This window comes from Pseudophryne corroboree, chromosome 2, assembly GCF_028390025.1.
Source record: "Pseudophryne corroboree isolate aPseCor3 chromosome 2, aPseCor3.hap2, whole genome shotgun sequence".
In the NCBI taxonomy this organism is placed as follows: Eukaryota; Metazoa; Chordata; class Amphibia; order Anura; family Myobatrachidae; genus Pseudophryne; species Pseudophryne corroboree.
This window is the reverse complement of record NC_086445.1, coordinates 953,490,383-953,503,903: the sequence shown is the minus strand read 5'-3', so window position 1 is coordinate 953,503,903 and position 13,521 is coordinate 953,490,383.

Here is a 13,521-nt window from a genome sequence, read left to right as displayed (position 1 = left end):
AGAAAAGGCCTTTGACAGAGTTTCTTGGCCTTTTATGCGACAGACTCTACAACGCTTTGGCCTTCAGGGTAAATTCCTTCAAGCCATACAAGCCTTATACCAAAACCCCTCGGCATCGGTTCTTTCCAACGGCTTACTATCGGACCCCCTCAAAATCTCGAATGGAACGCGACAGGGATGCCCATTATCTCCCCTCATATTCGCACTCGTCATTGAACCCCTTGCAAACCACATCCGGACCAACCCCGACATCACGAGAATCCAAGTAAACCATACTCAATACACCATTTCCCTCTTCGCCGATGACATCCTCCTGACCCTGACAAACCCAACTATCTCTCTCCCGAACCTCTTCCAAGAACTAACCACGTACGGCAACCTCTCAGGTTATAAAATTAATCAGACAAAATCCGAAGCTCTCTCTTTACACATCCCCAAACTAACTAAATCACAACTACAACAGAACTTTAATTTTTCCTGGCGCAGACGCTCCCTCAAATATCTCGGGATCTCCATCACCAAATCCTACAGCTCTCTCTACAAGGCTAACTACCCCCCTCTCATCACATCAATCCTCACTGATATCCAACAATGGGAATCTTACTTTCTCTCTTGGATGGGACGAATTAACGCTATAAAAATGAATATCCTTCCCAAACTTCTCTACTTGTTTCAGACACTTCCAATTTCGGTGCCCTCTCAGACTCTTCATAATCTCCAATCCTCCCTCTGTAAATTTATTTGGGACCACAAAAAGCCTAGAATTCGGCGGGATATCTTAGCCAAACACTCTCAAAATGGTGGTCTGGGCCTTCCTATCCTCCAACGCTATTATGACGCGTCCAGATTAAGCCAAATGGTTTCCTGGCATGCCCCAAAACACACTAAAAGATGGGTTGATTTGGAGAGCGATTTGTCGGGACTCCCATCTGTCTCTCACTTGCCTTGGCTCTCTAATAAACTACACACCCCACCCCACCGCACCTCTCCCGCAATTGAACTGACACTTACACATTGGCGGAATCTAGACAAAAAATTTAAATTATCAAACCGACCCTCCCCTCTGACTCCCATCTGGAGCAACCCAGCATTTACCCCAGGACTTTCTCGGGAAATGGCCCGCCCCTGGATCTCGGCAGGAGCTACCAGAATACACCATTTCACGGGGACGCACTCCATTGAGTCATTCTCTGACCTACAAACTACGTACAACCTACCTAACTCTCTGTTCTATCAATACCTACAAATTCGCCACTTTCTTTCCTCCCTACAGCTAACGTTTCCTCTATCGGCCCCCACACCTCTTGAGAGACTCTGTATTTACAACCCTACCAGTAGAGGCACCATCTCCCTCCTCTACAAAACCATCCTCAGCCCTACACCCCCACCTCTCGAATCGCACGAGATAGCCTGGGAGATCGACATGGGGTGCTGTCACAACTGAGGGCCTGAGCTGACGGGAGGCAGCCTCAGTTGTAGGGGCTGAGATGCAGAGGCGTATCTAGCACGGGGCGAGCAGGGCACGTGCCCTGGGCGCCATGGCAGCCCCAACAGAGGGGGGCGCCACCGGCACCTGCACGACCCACTCGCCCCATGCTTCAGGGATTCCGCCGGCGCTACCCGCGGCGCTTTCCCTGTCTCCCCGGCTGCTGTGCCTGTCACAATAGACAGGCAGCGGCAGCCAGGAGCCTCCCCCTACTCCCCCCTGCAAAAGTGTGTGTGTACGCGATCGCGATCGCGGAGGTGCGCGCATGCGCGTGCGCGACCTCGGGGGGCGTGCGGCCCCTGCCCTGAACAGCAGTAAGTGCAGGTGAGCGGGAAGGGGGTGCGGGACATTTTGTGTGTGTGTGTGTGTGTGTGTTAAGTGTGTGTGTGTGTCGGACAGTGTGCGTGTGACATTGTGTGTGGGACAGTGTGAGTGTGTTAATTGTGTGTGTGGGACAGTTTGAGTGTGTGTAAATTGTGTGTGTGTGTGACTGTGTGTGTGTGTGGGACAGTGTGGGTGTGTTAATTGTGTGTGTGTGGGACAGTGTGTGTGTGTTAATTGTGTGTGTGTGTGAGTGTGTTAATTGTGTGTGTGGGACAGTGCGTATTTGTTAATTGTGTGTGGGACAGTGTGCGTGTGTGATATTTGTGTGTGTGGGACAGTGTGCGTGCGTGTGTGTTAATTGTGTGTGGGACAGTGTGCGTGGGTTAATTGTGTGTGTGTGTGTTAATTGTCCCGGCGGTTATTGGCGTCTGTAGTGTGCGCCCCATCCTCCTCCGCTGCCGCTGACAGGAGCGGCGGTGTGCGGCTCTCCCCCTCCTCCGCCGGCTCCGTCCTCCCGTCGTGGCCCTGCAGTGTGTGCCGGTCTCCCCGGCAGCAGCAGCAGGTTAGTCTCTTCCCCCCCCCCCTCTCTCTCTCTCTCTCTCTCTCTCTCTCTCTCTCTCTCTCCTCCTGTGGATTGCAGTTTGTAAGTATCATTTTAATTTTTACAGGTACCCCTATTGAATTCTACTGGACAAGTGGACGTGACCGGCGTGGGATGTAGGTAAGTAATCTGTCTCTCATTTTTACAGGTACCCCTATTGGATTCTACTGGACAAGTGGACGTGACCGGCGTGGGATGTAGGTAAGTAATCTGTCTCTCATTTTTACAGGTACCCCTATTGGATTCTACTGGACAAGTGGACGTGATCGGCGTGGGATGTAGGTAAGTAATCTCTCTCTCATTTTCACAGGTACCCCTATTGGATTCTACTGGACAAGTGGACGTGACCGGCGTGGGATGTAGGTAAGTAATCTGTCTCTCATTTTTACAGATTCCCCTATTGGGTTCTACTGGACAAGTGGACGTGACCAGCGTGGGATGTAGGTAAGTAATCTGTCTCTCATTTTTACAGATTCCCCTATAGGATTCTACTGGACAAGTGGACGTGACCAGCGTGGGATGTAGGTAAGTAATCTGTCTCTCATTTTTACAGGTAACGCTATTGGATTCTACTGGACAAGTGGACGTGACCGGCGTGGGATGTAGGTAAGGAATCTGTCTCTCATTTTACAGATTCCCCTATTGCACAGGTTCTCAAACTCGGTCCTCAGGACCCCACACAGTGCATGTTTTGCAGGTCTCCTCACAGAATCACAAGTTAAATAATTAGCTCCACCTGTGGACCTTTTAAAATGTGTCAGTGAGTAATTAATACACCTGTGCACCTGCTGGGTTACCTGCAAAACATGCACTGTGTGGGGTCCTGAGGACCGAGTTTGAGAACCCCTGCCCTATTGGATTCTACTGGACAAGTGGACGTGACCGGCGTGGGATGTAGGTAAGTAATCTGTCTCTCATTTTTACAGATTCCCCTACTGGATTCTACTGGACAAGTGGACGTGACCAGCGTGGGATGTAGGTAAGTAATCTGTCTCTCATTTTTACAGATTCCCCTACTGGATTCTACTGGACAAGTGGACGTGACCAGCGTGGGATGTAGGTAAGTAATCTGTCTCTCATTTTTACAGATTCCCCTACTGGATTCTACTGGACAAGTGGACGTGACCAGCGTGGGATGTAGGTAAGTAATCTGTCTCTCATTTTTACAGGTACCCCTATTGAATTCTACTGGACAAGTGGACGTGACCGGCGTGGGATGTAGGTAAGTAATCTGTCTCTCATTTTTACAGGTACCCCTATTGGATTCTACTGGACAAGTGGACGTGACTGGCGTGGGATGTAGGTAAGTAATCTGTCTCTCATTTTTGCAGATTCCCCTACTGGATTCTACTGGACAAGTGGACGTGACCGGCGTGGGATGTAGGTAAGTAATGTGTCTCTCATTTTTACAGCTACCCCTATTGGATTCTACTGGACAAGTGGATGTGATCGGCGTGGGATGTAGGTAAGTAATCTCTCTCTCATTTTCACAGGTACCCCTATTGGATTCTACTGGACAAGTGGACGTGACCGGCGTGGGATGTAGGTAAGTAATCTGTCTCTCATTTTTACAGATTCCCCTATTGGGTTCTACTGGACAAGTGGACGTGACCAGCGTGGGATGTAGGTAAGTAATCTGTCTCTCATTTTTACAGATTCCTCTATTGGATTCTACTGGACAAGTGGACGTGACCAGCGTGGGATGTAGGTAAGTAATCTGTCTCTCATTTTTACAGGTAACGCTATTGGATTCTACTGGACAAGTGGACGTGACCGGCGTGGGATGTAGGTAAGTAATCTGTCTCTCATTTTACAGATTCCCCTATTGCACAGGTTCTCAAACTCGGTCCTCAGGACCCCACACAGTGCATGTTTTGCAGGTCTCCTCACAGAATCACAAGTTAAATAATTAGCTCCACCTGTGGACCTTTTAAAATGTGTCAGTGAGTAATTAATACACCTGTGCACCTGCTGGGTTACCTGCAAAACATGCACTGTGTGGGGTCCTGAGGACCGAGTTTGAGAACCCCTGCCCTATTGGATTCTACTGGACAAGTGGACGTGATCGGCGTGGGATGTAGGTAAGTAATCTGTCTCTCATTTTTACAGGTAACGCTATTGGATTCTACTGGACAAGTGGACGTGATCGGCGTGGGATGTAGGTAAGTAATCTCTCTCTCATTTTTACAGATTCCCCTACTGGGTTCTACTGGACAAGTGGACGTGACCAGCGTGGGATGTAGGTAAGTAATCTGTCTCTCATTTTTACAGGTACCCCTATTGAATTCTACTGGACAAGTGGACGTGACCAGCGTGGGATGTAGGTAAGTAATCTGTCTCTCATTTTTACAGGTACCCCTATTGGATTCTACTGGACAAGTGGACGTGATCGGCGTGGGATGTAGGTAAGTAATCTCTCTCTCATTTTCACAGGTACCCCTATTGGATTCTACTGGACAAGTGGACGTGACCGGCGTGGGATGTAGGTAAGTAATCTGTCTCTCATTTTTACAGATTCCCCTACTGGATTCTACTGGACAAGTGGACGTGACCAGCGTGGGATGTAGGTAAGTAATCTGTCTCTCATTTTTACAGATTCCCCTACTGGATTCTACTGGACAAGTGGACGTGACCAGCGTGGGATGTAGGTAAGTAATCTGTCTCTCATTTTTACAGATTCCCCTACTGGATTCTACTGGACAAGTGGACGTGACCAGCGTGGGATGTAGGTAAGTAATCTGTCTCTCATTTTTACAGGTACCCCTATTGAATTCTACTGGACAAGTGGACGTGACCGGCGTGGGATGTAGGTAAGTAATCTGTCTCTCATTTTTACAGGTACCCCTATTGGATTCTACTGGACAAGTGGACGTGACTGGCGTGGGATGTAGGTAAGTAATCTGTCTCTCATTTTTACAGATTCCCCTACTGGATTCTACTGGACAAGTGGACGTGACCGGCGTGGGATGTAGGTAAGTAATGTGTCTCTCATTTTTACAGCTACCCCTATTGGATTCTACTGGACAAGTGGACGTGACCGGCGTGGGATATAGGTAAGTATGTGTGAGTGTGTCAGTGTGCTTTAATAAATTTTTACTGTCACGGTGTGTGAGTTGTGTTTTTATTTGGGTATTTTTTCTGTTGTAGAACTACAGGTACCGGCGGGCCCGTTATTTCCCTGCATGTTGGTACTTGAGGTTCTCCAAGTACCAGCAAGCGGGGGAGGCTTTCTGGGCCTTGTAGTTCCACAACAAAAAACAATATTCTTTTTTTACTTACATGGCTATCAGCCTCCCATTCACAGCCCACGGATGGGGGGGACAGCCTCGGGCTTCACCCCTGGCCCTTGGGTGCTTGGAGGGGGGGTGACCCCTTGATTTAAGGGGTCCCCACTCCTCCAGGGAACCCCGGCCAGTGGTGACTAGTTGGGGGGGTAATGCCACGGCCGCAGGGACCTACATAAATGTGTCCCCCGGCTGTGGCATTATGTACCTGGCTAGTGGAGCCCGGTGCTGGTTTTAAAAATACGGGGGGACCCCTACATCTTTTGTCCCCCGTATTTTTGGAACCAGGACCGGACTAAGAGCCCGATGCTGGTTGTCTAAATACGGGGAACCCCTGTCCAATTTTTTCCCAGTATTTAAACAACCAGGATCGGCTCAAAGAGCCCGAGGCTGGTTATACTTAGGAGGGGGACCTCATGCAGTTTTTTTTTACATTTTTAACCCATTCAGACCCTTCTCCATTAAGTTAATGGAAACCCTGGACAACAAAATTGCATTCATGTCCTCCTCCCACTCCCTTCCCAGTCCCAAACACTGATTATTATTTTTTTCTATAAAAATGTACAATACAACATCACAAGTATGATGAGCAGGCATGCAGCGGGCATTGGCAACTTTGGACTGAGTTGCAAATTAGTGGCGGAGGGCTGGGTCAGTTGATGGTGGGCGAGTTTGTAAGCCATTGGTGGTGGCATCGGCTCAGAGGCAGTGGCGGGCATTGGCTTGGTGGCGGTAGGGTTCATCGACAGGATTCGGCGGACATTATGGCTGTAGTGCCTCACCGCACGCCACTGACCTCACCGCACGCCACTGGTGTGTGGGACAGTGTGCGTGTGTGTTAATTGTGTGTGTGGGACAGTGTGAGTGTGTGTTAATTGTGTGTGTGTGGAACAGTGTCAGTGTGTGTAAATTTTTGCAGTCCAGTGTGTGTGTGGGGGAGAGGAAAGTATGAGAATGTGTGTGTGTAGTCTGAGAGGGTGTGTGTAGGATTTGGGGGTGGCCAGTCTGTGTGTGTGTAATCAGTGTGTGTGGGATGTACTAATGGCCATTTACCGAAGAGAGATATGTATTAAACCACGGGCACTGAGATGCCCTTCTTACTCACCATCCTGCTGGGTGGGCGAGCCGGGCGGGTGGAAAGCCAGCAGCAGGGGCAGCATGCCAGATACCAGCAGCCGAGGCTGGGGCCTGTAATGCACATGCGGAGCCCAAAGCCGGAGATCAGCAGCATGCTGACCGGCAATAAGCAGCTTCTGCTTCCGCGTTCAACATGCTGCTGATCTCCGGCTTTGGGCTACGCAGGGTTCGGGGGATGGGTGTCCTCTGCCGGTGTACTGCAGCTCCGGGGGTGCGGGCTCCGGAGGTTTTCAGCACTGTTGAATATCCAGCTGCCCCAAGTATGTACAGCCCGCACCCTCTGCAGCTGATATCCGGCATGCTGCTGCTGGCTGTCCCCCCGCCCGGCCACACAGCTGTATGGTGAGAAGGGCATCTCAGTTCCTGAGGTTTAACACATATGCCTCAGAAAATGGCCTCTGCGGTAAACGATACTAATGCTTACCGTGACAGTAACAGCGGGGAGGAAGGCGCACATCGGGATCCTGCAGCATGAAACAAGAACCCCTTCGGAGCGCAGCAGGCCACACTGAAAAGGGTGCATACCCGGTGCGGTGCTCTGCATCCCGGGTGGTGCCGAAGATGTGGAGTGTCGGAGGTGGCAGAAGCGCCGCAGCTTGGGGTGAGAAACCGCTGCAGCCCTTCCGCTGCTAAACTCTGCAATTAGTCTATTAAGGGGGTGGGCTCCCCTCATCATAGTGCCCCACAGGCCATGTTAATTCTGGGGGTAGGATCCCCTAACTCTATAATGGGAATTTTGGCTCATATCATGTGCTGTAACGTGAATTTTGGCTAATACCGTGTGCTGTAATGTGAATTTCGGCTCATACTATGTGGGGTAATGTGAATTTTGGCTCATTCCGTGTGCTGTAATGTGAATTTCGGCTCATACCGTGTGCTGTAATGTGAATTTCTGCTCATACCATGTGGGGAAATGTGAATTTCTGCTCATACCATGTGGGGAAATGTGAATTTTGGCTCATACCATGTGGAGTAATGTGAATTTTGGCTCATACCGTGTGCTATAATGTGAATTTCGGCTCATACTGTGTGCTATAATGTGAATTTTGGCTCATACCATGTGGGGTAATGTGAATTTCGGCTCATACTGTGTGCTATAATGTGAATTTCGGCTCATGCCGTGTGGGGCAATGTGAATTTCGGCTCATACTGTGTGCTATAATGTGAATTTCGGCTCATACCGTGTGCTATAATGTGAAAGGGGCACCAGTACTAGATAGTATAAGGGGTCCTACTATACTGAAGGACACGCCCCTTTTGAGTGACCACGCCCCTTTTCCGGAGCGCGCGCGCCTTCGGCGCGCGCATAATTGCTATCTGCACTCTTTCATTCCACCTTCAAAAATTCAACTTCGACCACTGCACCTACATACACATACATACACACCCTGACATCTTTATATGCAGTGACACCGGTGGCGTCTGCACATACTTTCCTTTTGTATTTTTTTTTTCATTATCATTTTATTAATTTATTTTATTAAGAAAAAATTATTATTATTTTTTTTTTTTTTGGGGGGGGGGGGGCGCCATTATTGATCTTGCCCTGGGCTCCAAAAACCCTAGTTATGCCTCTGCTGAGATGTAACGGAACCTGGGAGGTTGTATCAGACCCCTAGACATGTAAGTAACATGTAGAATAACTGCCCGAAGGCGTGACCACGACAACCAGGATAAAAGTCAATGATGTTTATTATGACAAACTCCGTAACACAGCAGCAGTAAAAGGAAACATAAAAGTCAACAGAGGATAAATACAATTCCTGGGTACTACAGGGTGGCAAGGGCCACAGGCACTGGTAGTGTGAGACAGTTCTTATAATCTTCTAGTTGGAAAGTCCTTACCAGGCCTGACTGTAGCAATGGAGAGAACCCAGGATCGTACCAGCTGGTGTTCCAGGAAAGGCTGGGCTGCTGAAGATAAAACGGCTGCTGTGGATACTGGCTGGAACCAGACTGTTGTTGGTACGGAGTGGATACTGGCTGGAACCAGTTAAATAATAAACAACTTTGAGAGCGATGAAATAATAATACCGGTGGAGAGTGGTAAACTGCAGAAAGGACACCGGCCCTTTAAGAGAAGCTGTACACTGCTGGAAGCTGGGCTGGAAGCAGGTGATTGACTTGAGAGCGATGAAATAATAATGAAGTTTGGAGTTTGAGAGCGGTGAAATAATAATACCGGTGGAGAGTGGTAAACTGCAGAAAGGACACCGGCCCTTTAAGAGAAGCTGTACACTGCTGGAAGCTGGGCTGGAAGCAGGTGATTGACTTGAGAGCGATGAAATAATAATGAAGTTTGGAGTTTGAGAGCGGTGAAATAATAATACCGGTGGAGAGTGGTAAACTGCAGAAAGGACACCGGCCCTTTAAGAGAAGCTGTACACTGCTGGAAGCTGGGCTGGAAGCAGGTGATTGTTGTAGCTGGAAACAGGTGAGTCCAGAATGGATCGGAGAGTCAGGCTACACCGCAGATGGAATGCTGGTGCGGGTCTCTATAGCAGAAGTCTGGAGACAGGAGCTGGAACCTGGAAGACAACCACAGGAGAGAGACAAACTGGAACTAGGTTAAACAACCAAAGCACTGACGCCTTCCTTGCTCAGGCACAGCTTACTTATACCTGCAGCAAGGAAGGGGTTGGCTAGGCAATTATGCAAATCAACAATACAGACAGCAGATTGGTGGAATTGATCAGATGACAAAATCCAAGATGGCTGCGCCCATGCAGACACTTGGAGGGAAGTTTGGTTTGTAATCCATGTGAGAATTGAAACAGTAATGGCGGCGCCGGCCACAGGAGACAAGAGACGCCAGACTGACAAGCGCACATTTAACCACGCGGGCACAGCGGAGGCCGCGGCTGATGAAATCACCACTCTGACATTCTGCATGTGGAAACTCAGGAACAGCGGGATCCGGTCCTGGAACGCTGAGCCAGCCTTAGGAGGCATCTGAAGGGTAAGTAATGGCGTCCAGATACCCGGATCGTGACAGCACCCCCCCCTTTAGGAGTGGCCCCAGGACACTTCTTAGGCTTTAAAGGAAACTTAGCGTGGAAATTTCGGACCAAGGCAGGAGCATGGACGTCTGAGGCATTGGTCCAAGAGCGTTCTTCAGGACCATAGCCCTTCCAGTCAATGAGGTATTGTAACTGACCGTAACGGAAACGTGAGTCCAAAATCTTGGCCACCTCGTACTCGACTCCCCGTTGAGTCTGAACTTTGGGAGCTGGAGGAAGTGCGGAATGAAACCGATTCAGGATCAGCGGTTTCAACAAAGAAACATGAAATGTCCTGGGTATTTTCAAGAAGGATGGTAACTGTAACCTGTAGGCAACAGGATTGATCACTTGTTCAATCTTGAAGGGTCCGATGTAGCGAGGTGCAAGTTTCATGCTGGGAACTCTCAACCTCAAATTCTTCGTGGACAGCCACACACGATCACCCACCTTGAGAGCAGGAACCGCTCTACGCTTCCTATCGGCAAACTTCTTATACCTGAATGAGGCTTTAAGCAGGGCTGCGCGGACGTTCCTCCAGTTATTTGAAAACTGACGCAAGGTGACATCCACTGCTGGAACAGAAGTTGCGGGAAGCGGTTGGAATTCTGGGACTTTAGGGTGGAATCCATAATTAATGAAGAATGGTGTAGAAGAAGATGAGGAATGGTATTGATTGTTGTGGCTGAACTCGGCCCAAGGAAGGAGTTGAACCCAGTCATCTTGAGAGGAAGACACATATATACGGAGGAAGGCCTCCAAGTCCTGATTCACCCTCTCGGTTTGACCATTGGTCTGAGGATGGTAAGCCGTGGAAAACTTTAACTTGACTTGGAGGGCTTGACACAAACTTCGCCAAAATTTGGCTACAAATTGTACTCCACGATCCGAGATGATCTCTTCAGGAAGACCGTGAAGTCGGAAGATCTCTTGTATAAACACTTGAGCCAACTTGGAAGCTGACGGAAGACCGGTGAGAGGGATGAAATGTGCCATCTTGGTGAACCGGTCAACTACCACCCAGATGGTATTAAACTTGTTGCAGATAGGTAGATCGGAAACAAAGTCCATCGACAAATGGGTCCATGGTCGACGGGGAACAGATAATGGAACCAGTTGCCCCGCAGGCGACTGGCGGGAGACTTTGTGTTGGGCACACTTTGGGCAGGAGGCAATAAATTCCATAACGTCCTTCTTCAGAGTTGGCCACCAGTAGGACCTAGAAATAAATTCAAGGGTTTTCTGAATGCCTGTATGTCCAGCAAAACGGGAAGCATGGGCCCAATGCATGAGCTTCTTCCTTAGAACTGGCTTAACAAAACTTTTCCCTGGTGGAGGCGTAGAGTCCATCCCTACCGTGGAGAATGCCAACGGATTAATAATAGGATGCTTGTCTGCAGACTCGGACTCATTTTCTTGCTCCCATGAGCGGGAAAGGGCATCGGCCTTACGATTCTGAGAACCCGGACAGAACTGGAGTTTAAAGTCAAACCTAGAGAAGAAAAGTGCCCATCTGGCCTGACGAGGATTCAGACATTGTGCGCCTTTGAGATATAAAAGATTTTTGTGGTCGGTAAGTATGGTGATTGAGTGGGAAGCTCCCTCCAACAGGTATCTCCACTCCTCCAGAGCGAGCTTGATGGCTAGCAACTCCTGATCGCCAATGGCATAGTTGCGCTCAGCTGGGGAGAACTTCCGGGAGAAGAAACTGCAAGGATGTAGATGTCCATCTTTGGCCCTCTGGGATAACACTGCTCCTACTCCAACGGAGGAGGCGTCTACCTCTAAGATAAAAGGAGAGTCGGTGTCAGGCTGTTTCAGAACTGGTGCAGAGATGAACCGTTGCTTCAGAAGGTGAAAGGCCTGTGTAGCTTCCTCGGACCACTTGGACGGATTAGCACCTTTCTTGGTTAATGCAGTGATAGGCGCCACAATGGTGGAAAAGTCTCGTATAAATTTTCTATAATAATTGGCGAACCCTAAGAACCTCTGGACCCCTTTGAGGCTTAAGGGTATAGGCCAATTCTGGATTGCTTGGAGTTTCTCAGGATCCATCTCTAGTCCGGAACCGGACACAATGTAACCTAGAAACGGAATGGTTTTAACTTCAAACACACACTTCTCCAATTTACAATAGAGGTGATTGACACGGAGACGGGAAAGAACCTCTTTTACCCAGAAACGATGATCTTCGAGATTGTTAGCAAAGATGAGGATGTCGTCTAGATAAACCACGACATGGCGGTACAAGATGTCCCTGAAGATCTCATTCACGAAGTGCTGGAAGACTGCTGGAGCGTTGCTCAATCCGAAGGGCATGACGAGGTACTCATAATGTCCATCACGGGTGTTAAAGGCGGTCTTCCACTCGTCACCCTCACGGATTCGGATGAGATTGTAGGCACCCCTCAAGTCCAGCTTTGTGAAAATGGTTGCACCACTAACTCTATCAAAGAGCTCGGTAATCAGGGGTAAAGGGTATCGGTTCTTGACAGTAATGTCGTTCAGACCTCTGTAGTCGATGCACGGACGCAGACCACCGTCTTTCTTCTTAACGAAGAAGAAGCCTGCGCCGGCTGGAGAAGAAGATGGTCGGATGAAACCCTTCGACAGGTTCTCTTTGATGTACTCTTCCATGGAGTGTGTCTCGGGCAGAGACAACGGATAAGTTCGGCCTCGCGGTGGAACCTTCCCTGGAATGAGGTCGATTGGGCAGTCCCATTCTCTATGAGGAGGAAGGATATCAGCAGAGGCTTTACTGAACACATCCGTGAAGTCTAGATATGGAGGAGGCGGAACATCAGTTGACCTGGGGAAGGAAGAACAAACAGGAAGAACTTTGGCTAAACAAGTCTCAGCACAGGAGGGACCCCATGCCAGTATTTGCGTAGTCGTCCAGTCAATTGATGGGTTGTGGAGACGGAGCCATGGAAGGCCTAAAACCACTGGATGTGTGGCTCTTGGAATCACTAAAAAAGAAATATACTCAGAATGAAGAACTCCCACTCTCAGACGAACTGGAAGAGTCCTTAAGGAAATGACTGCGTCAAAAATCTTGCTGCCATCCACGGCAGTCAAAGAGATGGACGAGGACAGTCTCTCGGTGGGTAGGGACCACCGTTTAACATAAGCTTCGGTTATGAAATTCCCAGCTGCTCCGGAATCAAGGAGGGCAATGACGTTCCTGTAACGTTGAGCAATTTGGAGCGACACTGGGAGGTTACAGTCATGAGGAGATGGAGAGGAGATCATTACTCCTAGCCGGCCCTCTCCTTGGCGAGCTAGGATCTGGAGTTTCCCGGACGTTTGGGACAGGCATTGATAGTGTGCGACGGAGCTGCACAGTAGAGACAGAGAGACTCAGACAGACGTCTTCGGCGCTCAGCGGGAGATAGACGGGAACGACTAATTTGCATAGGCTCATCCTTGGATGGAGATGGTTGACGAGGAGGAGGAGCAGAAGATTTAGGAGTAGATGATCTTCCTCGCTCGGTTGCTCTCTCTCTGAAACGTAGATCAACCTTCGTGCAAAGAGAAATTAGCTCATCCAACTTAGAGGGCAAGTCTCTGGTAGCTAACTCATCCTTGATGCGTTCTGATAAGCCATGCCAGAATGCAGCATACAGGGCCTCGTCGTTCCATGCCAGTTCGGATGCCAGGATTTTAAACTGTATTAGATACTGTCCCACA